This window comes from Belonocnema kinseyi, chromosome 2, assembly GCF_010883055.1.
Source record: "Belonocnema kinseyi isolate 2016_QV_RU_SX_M_011 chromosome 2, B_treatae_v1, whole genome shotgun sequence".
Lineage (NCBI taxonomy): Eukaryota > Metazoa > Arthropoda > Insecta > Hymenoptera > Cynipidae > Belonocnema > Belonocnema kinseyi.
The window spans coordinates 73,757,304-73,769,890 of record NC_046658.1 but is presented as its reverse complement, the minus strand read 5'-3'; the positions used below and the strand labels follow the sequence as shown (position 1 = coordinate 73,769,890).

The 12,587-nt window shown below is 32.6% G+C and overlaps 1 protein-coding gene across 2 annotated transcripts in view; it reads left to right on the top strand.

Moving 5' to 3' along the window:
- The window catches only part of LOC117167676, a 57,871-nt gene that overhangs the window by 18,210 nt on the left and 27,074 nt on the right, over positions 1–12,587 (top strand). Inside the window, exon 1 of one of the 2 annotated variants that reach the window (XM_033352789.1) lies at positions 9,836–10,026. The exons of the other annotated variant lie outside the window; for it this stretch is intronic. The gene's annotated coding sequence lies outside the window, so the exon portion shown is untranslated. Of the gene's footprint in view, positions 1–9,835; positions 10,027–12,587 lie in introns of those variants that run through there. 2 annotated transcript variants of the gene reach the window in all.

Here is a 12,587-nt window from a genome sequence, read left to right as displayed (position 1 = left end):
TGAATAATTTGTCATGAGGATAACCGCAGGATTTTATCGGGAGCGGGTGCTCCTAGCGAAATCGCGGTAAAATTTCAGCCATAACATGCTAATTAAAAAACTTGGCTTTCTGGACATTCCACATAACATTATTACTACAATTCATTCTTTCATTAAAAACAAACAACATGTTGTACAGTACCCAGGTTATCCCTTAAAGCCGTTCACACCTACCCGGGGGTACTGCTGGGTTCAAATTTAGGACCAATCCTGTATGTTATTTTCATTATGGACATGGTAACTGGCGAAATGATACCAATTCTAATCTTTACGGATGACACAAAAATCTTTTTAAACATTTCGACTATTAGGAATGGTATGAAAATACAAAAGAAATTGAATAAATTTCCTAGATGGTATTTACACAACGAGCTTCTTATTAACTATGAGAAATGTAAAGTCATCACATTTTCACGTTTAGAGGATATTATAGAATTTGAATACCAGCTGGGAAATACTAGGTTGACTAAAATAGTCAGTATTAACGACTTAGGTATTGTGCTAAGTTCTGATCTAGAATATGATCCTCATGTTAATGAAGTAATAAATTCGAATCGGAAACTCTACGTTTTATAACCAGATCTTGTAAATTTCTCAAGAACAACAATACCATGATCACATTGTTTATCTCTCTAGTCATATCGAAACTGGAATATGGCTCTATTATATGGGAACCACATCAAAAGTATCATCTGAATTCACTAGAAAAAATGCAAGAAAGATTTCTTAAATTATTGTTATTCAACAAGGAAGGGTACTACCCACCAATAGGCAGCGATTATCTACAACTATATTGTGTAAAAAATGTATTCTCTTCACGCTAGAAGAACGCTATAATTACATGCGACTAATATTTGTGTTTAAAATTATGGGAAACTTTGTAGATTGTCAATATCTTTTTTAAAAGATTCAACAGTTATTTCGAACTCCGGTGTTTCATTTTAGACAAAGAGAATTATTTTATATTCCAACAACAAATAACATCTTATTTAGAAATTCACCGATTTTCCGAATGTGCACTATCATTAATGAATTTGTTCTTTATACAGCGAGAAATTCTAATATTGATATATTTACGATCTCTTGCTCAGCCTTAAATATAGAAGCAAACCATTTTATAATATCTAGCAGAGTATATAGATGATAAGAGCTATTATATTCAGCTTATTTTAATTAAACTTAAGGTACATATTAATGCATTGTATCACTACAATTAGGCTTCGTACGTCGTAATTGCCCTCGGCTTTTGGGTATTATTTTCAATAAATAAAAAAATAAAAAACACTGCTGGCTCACGCAGTTTCCCAGGGGAGTAGGAAGAGAGTGGTTGCAACATTATATAGTGTATATATTCCAATTATAAATGAGTCAGGCGGCCCTCACTGTTTACGTTTCTGTCCCCCCAAAATCAGTCCAAGACCATTTGGTGGCAACCCCCAACACTTGACTGAAAGCGAGAGTTTGGTGTATATAAATTTACGTTTTGAATCTTCTCTTACTACCTTTTCTGGATTAATGTACGCCAAAAATTTTACAGGATTTCTGCACATTTTTTAAATTATATTTTATTTTTTAATCACTTGCACAGTTTTAATTAATATATTATTAATTATATTTTTAATCTAATTGAAAAGATTCGATTCAATCCTGAAAATTGTCAATAAAAAATTATAAAAAGTGGGCTTCGACTTGAAAAATAATGCCAACATAAGAAGGATGAACGCTTTTTTGATGAGGGCGTCGTTGACCGAATTTGTACCAACATCGGAAATTGGAAAAATAAATTTGCCAGGAATGCTACAGCAAATTCGCACACCCTTCTTGCTCGTAATTCATACGCGTAATTAACAGACATATATCACGAGTTCTCTGGCCCCCACCCCTTTTTACGCCACTATCGCTACCCTTCCTCTACTTCCTTCTACTCTATCCTCTTACTTTTCCTCTTTGCGGTATATTCACTTCATGATAAAATCAAACATGAACTGAATTCAATTGAAAATCAATCGATCTTTTGCTGAATGTTGCAACTGATTCAGTCTGCGATACGTACATTTTCAGACCAAGTTCAATTGGTATTAGAAATATTCTTTTAATCATGATAACGAAGCTTATCAAACTATTTAGGTGTATGTTTGAAATTTGAACTAGATTAAGATAAAAGGGATGATGAATTATTGGGAGTGATTCAATTACAATCTATACAAAACTTACAATAGTATATTGTGTGGCAAGAGCTCGCTTCGCTCGTGTAGCAAACTTCACACACGATATTTTTTTTGTCCTAGTGCACGATAAACAAAACATTTAACAAGTACAAATGTCTGTTGCGGTCTTTTGGAGCAATGAAGTTTGCAATGGTAAACAGTCGTAATGAAAAAATCATGTGACCCTTCTAAGAATTTCATAATATTTTTGAAAACTATCACGCGATATAGAAACTTTTTTTTATCAAAATACAAATACAAAAACAGAGTGATAAAACATACAATGGTGCACCCGTTTGCCAGTCGGTTTTTCCTACTCCTCATCACTTCGAAGGAGGTGGGGGTACTTTTCACGCGATCACATTTTTCTCAGTCAATTTCAACGGTAAAAAGGTAAAAATTTTACCAAAGTGTTTATAAGACTGTCCTGAACAACCAATTTCCTTTGAAATAACAAAAAACATCGAAAGAATCTATAAAGAAGCCGAGAAATTAGGCGGTACGCCCCTGACTTGATAATTGTTTATACGCAGTTGAGAACGTGAAACGCGATACCGATAAAACATATCCTTGTGTGCGTCTACGTATCAATAAATTAAAGTCTAAAACGCCCACGTGACAAGCAGATGCACTTTTTCCTCTCAGAACCTCGGTATCGTATACAAAAATCCAGACCTTCCATAAGATTTAATGAGGAGTTACCCCCTTTTCGGGGCTAGGTATACCGGGGGTTACCACCATCGCTAATTTTGATGATTTATTATTAAAGAACTAAAATCAACTTTGGTTTTCTTTCAACAGCTATAAACGAGGATTTTGTCAGAGAATTTAAAAAAGTGAAAAGGTGCACGTCGAAAATATTATGGGTTACCCCGTTTTGGACACCAGCCATTCAAATATTCTCATAAATCAAATATAAATCAAATATTTTCATAACCAATAACAGCCTACTTATAAGAAAATCAAGCCACTTTCTGAAATTTTTAAGTTTGGCTATTATTCTATATCTATATAACCTCTAAATTGCGCAGATTCAAAATCGTACTTTTTACTCTCGTATAACAGCAAAATCAGCTTTCATGACAAAAAACAATCAAATTAATATTTACCGCGTTAATTTACATACTAATAATGAAAATAGGTTATAATCCGGCACAAACTTATTACTGCGTGACAGTGTTCGCACACTGATAGCCACAATCGAGTTTACCTGCAGAACTGACTTACGAGGGGACTCTACTATTGATTATTGTACTCAATAATGATATACTACTTTATTATATTATAGAATTGGGATATGTTGAGACATCCTTGGAATCTAAAATTGGGATAGTAATGGGACATCCTGAGAATGTTCTGAGATATCATTGGAACATTCATGGGATATCGAGATTTCCTCCCCGTATGATAATATTCACAATATCCTTAGAATCTCTCGATAAATGTCAAGAACATCCGGAGAGACAAACGGGATATACCGCCGGTATCTTATCCTATGAGGGAAGTACCATTAAGTGAAATCTGTCAGTTGGTAAATATATAGATCCTGGCTGTTACTGACTTTTATTGAGAATCCTTTTGAGAAAATAAAAAATGAACATTTTTCTTCAATACCAGGACTTCAACGAAATTTTACACTCTAACTACTGTGTTACGGAACCAGATAACTATTTTTTTCTTATTTGCGTATTCGACTAACACCAGTCTCCCTCGTTCACGCTCAGTTTTTCCCTTCCGATTTTTCTCAAGCAACCGTTCGTTTTACTTAACTTCGGATATTCTTTCTAAAGTATTTTAAATATTCTTTCTTTCTGAAGAGGAGTGCGAGGTCAGCCCTAATATCAGAAAGTGTCACATAAAAGGAGGGTCGCAAAGGTTTTGTAACATGTAAAACGTAACAAATTATTGAATTTGCATACCAAAAACATTGATTTTTAGAAGTAATTCGAATTTTCAACTCAAAAAGATGTATTATCGAAAAACAATTCAATTTCAGCCTAGATAAATGAATTTTGAACCAATAAAGATGACTTACCTACCATAAAAGATGAATTTTCAATCCAAAATTAAACAAAACAGTTGCATTTTCAATAAAATAATTAAAATTTTAATAAAATAGATGTTTTTTTACCAATTATCTCAATTTTAAACAAGGTATATTCATTTTCTACCAAAAGACGATTTTTTAAAAAATACATGCATTTTTAACAAAATGATTGAATTTTCAACTGAAAAAGATAAATTTTTCTCAAAAAATGAAATAGTTTTTTTACACAATAAGCCATTTCCCTTTCGGGTTAGGCGTGACTCACTCGGTGGGGAAAGGAGTAATGTGGGGAAGGGATAGAGAATTTTCAGATTAATCCAGAATTCTCTTGTTATTTATGTACATAACACGTTCGTTCCGCAACACTACTCCGATGCAGGCTGCTGCTCAATCTCTCTAGCAATCACCGCAAGTGAAGATCCTCACATAGTCGTTATGTAAGGTTCCCCACTTGGGTCCATTAGTGGCCAAGGTCTTTTGTTTCAGGCGTCATTCACTCTACTGACACTATTTTTATTAACTATTTGCCGCTATACTATCCTATCCTAGCATACTTCTATAGCTTCTTTTATGTCCATGCATTTTTTATGCAGACTCGTGTTTCTGTGACTTCTTATGTCTCTTCTAACTAGGGTCTCATTCACACATTCTAACCATTCATTCCGCGGTCTACCTCTGGGCACGCTGTCATTTACTTTACCTTGATAAACTTGTTTCGTTAGTCATTCATTTGACATTCTCTCAACATGCCCGAACCATCTTAACCGATATCTTCCCCATGTGTCTACTAGCGTCTCTTCTGCACCACATTCTTTTAGAATTATCTCGTTACTTACTTTGTCCATCAGAGTTTTTCTGCATATTAAGCGCATGAATCTTATGTCAATTGCGTTAATTTTACTCTTATCTTTTTCTTGATAAGTCCATGTCTCGCTACCGCATAGTATAGTCGGTACAAATATAGAATTATGTACTGTCATTTTAGCTTTATTTGATATATTTTTACTTCTGATAAGGGGAACTGCTCTACCAATGAACTTCTTACCTTCGTTTATGCGTCTATCTGATTCCTCATCTATCTTCCCGTCCCTAGTAAATAAGCTACCAAGGTATACGAACTTACTAAATTGTTCAATTCTCTCATTATTTAATAAAATATTGCATAGTGTTTTCCCATTCTTTCCTGCGAATACCATAGTTTTTGTTTTATTTGAGTTAATTTTTAGGCCCATGCTCTTCATGCTTGCATCTAGTTTATTCAAAATACTTTTTAAGTCTTCGATTGACTCTGCCATAACAACCTTATCATCTGCGAACGCTACCCACGTACCCTTACTGTTTCGAGATCCACACCATCTTCGTCGAAAAGAGTCATTCTTAAATACATGTCCATAAATAATATAAATAACTATGAAGTCATAACGCATCCTTATCTAACTCCTTGAATAATATCGAAACAGTCACTCAATTTCCCATTCACCCTTACACTCGCTTTGCTACCCGTATATATTGTTTTTATAACTTGTAGGAGCCATCCATTGACTCCATACTCTTTCAGGGCTTCCCAAAGTTTACTTCTATTTACCTTGTCAAAAGCTTTTTCTAGGTCAACAAATGCACAGAAAACTTTTTTTCCTACTCTAAAACTTTTTCCTGTTATTTGCCTTAAGCTAAATATTTGATCTGTACATGACCTTCCTGGCTTAAACCCAGTTTGGACCTACCAAATCTTTGCTTCTGTTATTTTCATTACCCTACGAATAACTATTTTTGAGTATATTTTACTTACGGTACTTAATAAGCTAATCCCTCTGTAATTATTGCAGTCGCTTTTGTCTCCCTTTCTTATGTATATTGGTACAATAATCGCTTTTCTCTAATCGTCTGGGGCGTCTCCCATCTCGAAACATAAATTTATCAATTCGCACAGTCTATGTGAGTCTGTACTCGCCACTGTGTTTAAGCATTTCAGCGTCAATACCGTCTACCCCGGCAGCCTTACCGTTTTTCATGTTCTTAATTATATCCCTAACCTCAGCCACACAGACTTTTTCAATTGAGTTTTCCAACGCATCGTGTTCAACATCGCAGTTGTGGTGTCTTATAGTTTCATCTCCGAATTGTCTCCTAAAATAGTCTCTGAAAGCCTCTAGTATTCCGTCTGCATCATATACCATTTCCCCCTACTATTTCTCATGTTGACAAATTCTGTATGTACTTTTGTTGACATTTTAATTTAAAAAATTTCATTAAAAAACGAATTTTCAATCAGTTAAAATCAACCGAAAAAGGCGAATCATTAACAAAATACACTGAACTTTGGATTGTAGCAATTTCGATTCCGGCGTTCCAAGAATTACACCATGGCGGTGGCTGCGGTTGATAGGTACCGCGGGGCCAAAAGGGGAACTCGTCCGCGGTTAGTCACCCTAGATAAAATAAATGGCATTGCGATAAAGCGCAGTTCCTCAACGGCATAGCAATCGAAAGTCGAGTGTAGTTGAATCCTGTACCAAAATGCAACAAACAATTTCGGAAAATAGATGTGCCAATAAAATGGTATAGTTAATTTTGTATATAAAATAGAACCTTATTACACACACAGAAAAACTTTTTTTAAAAATGGTTAAATTTTAAAATACATTAATAGTTTGATTTTGAACCAGTGTTGAATTTTCTACAAAAAGTTAATTTTTAACCCGGATACATGAATTTTCAACAAAAAAGTTCATTTCCAACTAAAATGATGAAACTTGAGAAACTGAGCTCAGATAGAGTCAAGGCCGTCAAAGGGCGCTCAAAAGGAAGACATAAACAAACATTCGTGAAGCCGGCGCTTCATTGTACAGCACAGAATCGGGACCTGGGCGTAATAGTTAATAATTTAACTAAAACAAATTTTAACTTGAATAATTTTTGACAAAATACATTAATTTTCTACTAGAAAAGATCGATTTTACATTAAAATTATCAATTTTCAACCAAAAATTGAATAGTTAATCTGCCATCTAAGTAAACATTTTAATTATATCAATGTTCTAAATGAAAAGAAAGTCCCTGAAGAATTCGATAAAAAGTATTCTTCTCAAACATTTATATTTCGTAATTGAAAATATTAGGAGGATCAGTTTAAGTGTCACATGATATTTGCAGGCGACGGAGGTTCACCCCAATGTCACAAATTTTCACAAGAAGAAGCGGAAAGTCAAAAATCACTTCAAAAACGCGTATTCGTAATATGTTCAGCCTTATGCAGATTTTAGAGACACTTTTCTCAATCAATTTTCTCCGTGTGGCTGTTTCAATCAGTGAAATTTTACTGACTGAGTTGTCAATAATGGTGATAGCTTGCGCTACAAGAAGAAGTTCAAAAAATATAAATTTATAGCTTTTTATATTTGCGTTCGAATAAAAATTTGATAACGTGTTATCGACTTTTGTATTCTAGGTCAAATTTTTCTACAGTATTGGTTCAATTTATTCCTTAACCCTTAGGACTCCGCGCGGCGGTCCCATGGATCGCATTTTTCGTTAATTTCATGTGTACTCATAACGGCCTAGAATTGGGCGGCACGGCTCCTGCTATCCCTTGTCCTGTTGCTATGCAACCATTTGAACTGCTGCTCTTTCGCCGTGAACAATTTGCGAATGTAAACAATTTGCACGTAGAAAACATTCTATAACTGTTACCACATGTGAGACTTGCTCAAGAAAAAAAGAATGAAAACTGAAAGAGCATTATTCTTTTGATTTTGAATTTACAGCTCCTACATAGCTCCCTTTCCTCTAATTTGTCTTGAGAATCGATTTGCTAATGATTCTCGTGAGGCTAATCCAATTTTCCAAGCAGAAAGATTTTTATTCAATATGTTTTACCAAAATTTGCATTACGTTCAAAATTTATTTAATAAAGTTTAGAAAATATTCAAAGTTGCTTATTTATTCATCCTAAAAAGAGAAAATACTTCATTACATGCTCATACTGTAAATAAAACTAATTGGAAATTGTTGAAACGTGTAAAACGTGAATGCGGTCTCGAGGACCGCACGCGGGACAAATTTGATTATCAGGTCGTCCGGAGTCCCAAGGGTTAAGAAGTATTTTGTTAGATATGATGTTTCGCAAGAAAAGGTTGGTATAGAGTTACGTACAGAAGAATATAGATGCATACATTTTTTAGCGCACGTGTTACATTTTTTATTCTAACATCAAATTTAAGAACATTTTTTGCAGACAAACATTTGGAACTCCTATGGGCTCTCCTATTTCCAACAACTTAGCTGACATTGTTATGCAAGATTTAGAATCTGAAATTTAAAAAAAATTAGGTTTTCAAATTTTTACCTATTTTAGATTTGTAGACGACACTTTTTTAATTATTCCTAAAGATAAAATTGAACAAATTATCAAAACCTTTAATTCATTTCACAAAAGATTACAATTTACACATGAATTAGAAGACAACAATACTATCAACTTTCTTAACATTAGCATAATTAAAAATGATAATGGCTCTATTTCTACTCATTGGTTTCGCAAATCAACAGATTCTGGCCGATTACTTAATTTTTTTAAACATCCCTTACAACATAAAATTGCAATTATAAAAAACTTAGTCGATTCAGCTAGTTTACTTTCTGACAAGAAATTTCATAATAATAATTTAAATACAGTTAAACATTATCTATTTTTAAATAATTATCTACAAAATATTATTGACAAACAAATTAATAATAGATTAAAAGAACTTAACAACATACATTTAACTAGCAATCCTAATAATGTTATAAATAAAGAATTCGATCCTAAAACTAACATTACCATTCCATATTATGGTACTATCTCTGATAATATAAAAAGACCTCTGAAAACTTATAAAATCACCACAACTTTTCGTATAAATTTAAAACTGGATACTATGATAAAACTAGGCAAAGACCAATTAGAAACCTTAAATAAAACCGACGTAGTCTACCGTTTTGCATGTAACTGTGGTAAAGGTGATATTGGACAAACAAAAAGACCCGTACACATTAGACGAAAATAACATCAAGATACTGTTAGATTAAATTATGATAACGTCTTAAATGATCATTATACAACAATATCAATGATAATATTCCTCATTTTTTTTTAGGATGAAATTAAAATATTACATCAAGAAAGTAACCCTACAAAAAGAGCCTTTGCTGAAATGGTTTTCATTAAGAAAGAACTAGATAATTGCATCAACAAAATTACTGATTTAAACCACCTTAACGAATCATATAATTCTATCCTTGAATTCTTTCATTAAAGTTAACTATATATTTGTTCTTCATTTTTGTTTGTTCTTTTACAATAATATTATCAACAATAACCTAAAATCTAAAAATTAAAAATTGTTAATTCAGAAATAGAATTTATCTTGCTACTTCCTACATTCTTAATACCTCCATCCCTGTTTATATTCTTTTATAATTGGCGCCTTTTATTCCGATTTATAGTATGATGGGTCAGTTTCCTCATTGACGGTCACTTTTGGAGTTACCCTTATGGGAGCAGGATGCTTTTCTACCCTGCTCTATAAAAAAATATAATCTGTTATTTTTAATCTTTTAACACTATTTAATTCTTTTCAAACTAGTCTCAGTTACAAATTTTTTATTTCAAATAAATAATTTTACTCCAAAATATTTAATTACAACTATTATTACTAACACCAAAAAATGATGTCATTACGAAACTGATCCGTAAGTACTTCTTATTGTTAGTTACTAAGATTATTATACTATTTTAACCTTTGTTACATATTTGCTATTTACTATTTTAGGCTATAACTATTTTATCGAATCTCCCCTGATGATGGAAATGGTGAATTTCCGAAACGGTGGGATTTTTTTCTTTTATTGATTGAAACTCAAATAAAACTTGTCCGATAGCGTTGCTGACAACTAAGTTGTTTTGTTTTCATCTTCCTACATTGGTTTCTCGGACGTTAAAGATTTACTTATAAATTTAAGAACATGTTTTGACTGTCCAACAGAATTTTTTGTTATAATTATGAAAATCGGTACGCCGTGAAAGCTTCATGGAACGAGAAAAATCTTTTTGACAACAAATTTGAAAAATTTACATTCTGAAGATATGCAAAATTGATATTTCACTAATGACTTCGTTAGATACTGCATAGAATAATGTACCTTTCCTAATGGCCTAATGGCCCTTTCTTTAATATTATAAAACAAGAAACAAAAGACATTATAAGGACACGAAAAAATACGAGTACTACTGCATTTTTTAGTACTTTATTATTTCCCACAGAAAAAAATATTACTATAGAACTTCAAAGGAAAGCTCGGACGCTTATGCATTCATTAGAATGATCGTGAATCGACTTTTTGCGGGAGATAGCAGTGAATTGGTAGAAAAAGTTTCTTTATCCTTATTCTTTTATGCCAAGCCAGAGAGATTTAGAGCGAGTATTTGGAATAATTGAAAATTACACTATAAGCACTTCAAAAAAATCCTCGTCTCGCGCAAGAAAATATAAAGTAACTGTGCGAGACATTCTACTAATCTTATTTCGTATTTCACGGCTCTTGAAAGTGTTTTTATTGGTTCATACAGTGTATTTATTTGAGTTATCAAGAATAAGTAGAAGATTGATTATAGTAGCATATAAAAATTAAACATAGCTATGATAATATTTAACAAAAAATCTTTTGGTATACTTTCTAGGAACACAAAATAAATACGTTTACGTGCTCATGAATCACTTTGCATTTCATATTAAGAAAGACTTCTCAGGGAACATGTTGCAAGAATTTCGCGAGTATAGTTAAGACAAGTAGAGAGAATAATAGCGTCGTAAATCCAGAAAAATATGTATAGTCCTTAAAATAGCACGAGGACAACAATAATTTTACTCTTGACGGAAAATTTCCTCTTTTATCAACCCTCGATTAGGATGAGTGGTGCGAAAATGTTTTTGTTTCTGTTATGGAATCACTCTTTTTTATTTCTAATTTCCTATAAGTATGCAAGACATTAATAAAGAAGCTAATTTTCTGAACTGAAGAATCTTTTCAATCGCCTACATTAAATTAAGAAGAGGTCCGGGGTTGATTAGTGCCGTCCATGTCTGAAACGTTCCTTCTGAAGGAAATTATTAAAACCGTCATCCCCCAAGAATCAGCCGAGCCAGGAAACGAAGAAGACTTGAAAGGAGAGTCAAAAAGGAAGAAGAAAAACGACCGTTACACTTCGTCACGTCATCGGGCGGAATTGGCAATATTGCGGCGTCGTTCGTTCCCCGACCTTCCGGTTCTCCTTCTCTGCAAGAGTAGTCAAAAGAAGGTAAAAGGTATTGAGAAGTTGCAAGAGGTTGCTCTGTAAATGAGAAATAAAAATATAAAAAGAATTGAGCCATAAAAAATTGGAAAATGATACAAAGGTGTGCAATTAAATTACGACAATCTGCGAGGATTCTATAGAATTTGTTAAATTAAATTAAAGAAGTTAGATTTGATACTTAAAAATCCATAATATCGAAGTCCATTGAATTACTTATGTCGAACCGTTCACATTGACGTTTCTGCGCGTACATTGTAAACTTATTTAATATTAAAATCGAAAGACATAATAATGAAACAATTTTAAATTGTAAACTTTACCAAAACCAATAGTTAAAAATTCAGATATTAAAACTTGCAGAACAATTTCTTTTTAAACTTTTAAAAATGGTAAAAATTCACAATTCAATGTCTTGATGGGCAGTTCATTTTTTCATTTTTTTTTTCATTTTCATTTTTCATTTCATTTTCAATTTTCATTTCCCCATATGTAATATACAATTTAAAACTAAAAGCCATCGAAATTGGATAATCTGGAAATGAGAAATATTTAACATTACACATTTGGAAATTGAAACTTACCAAAGTTGAACCATTTTTACTTTCAGGTGCGCGAAATTAAATAATTTTGGTTCTCACCATTTAAAATTTATAATTAATGGATATGATAACTTTAAAATTGAACATTTTTAAACTCAATGCGTTCAAAATGTCCAAGAGTTTTGAACTTTAAGTGCAGAGAATTAAAGTAGAACAAGTTTAAAGCTTTTAATATTATGCAATTTGAAATTCAAGACTATATGTACTTTAAATTATGAAAGCCTGTTACGTTGAGAAAATTCAAAAAAGCGCTAGCAACTATATATACTAGGCAGTCTGATAAGTCCCTGAAAAATGAAACACGGAGACGTTTTTTTGGCCAAAGTCGGTTTTATTTTTCAACATACTCTCCTTTTAGG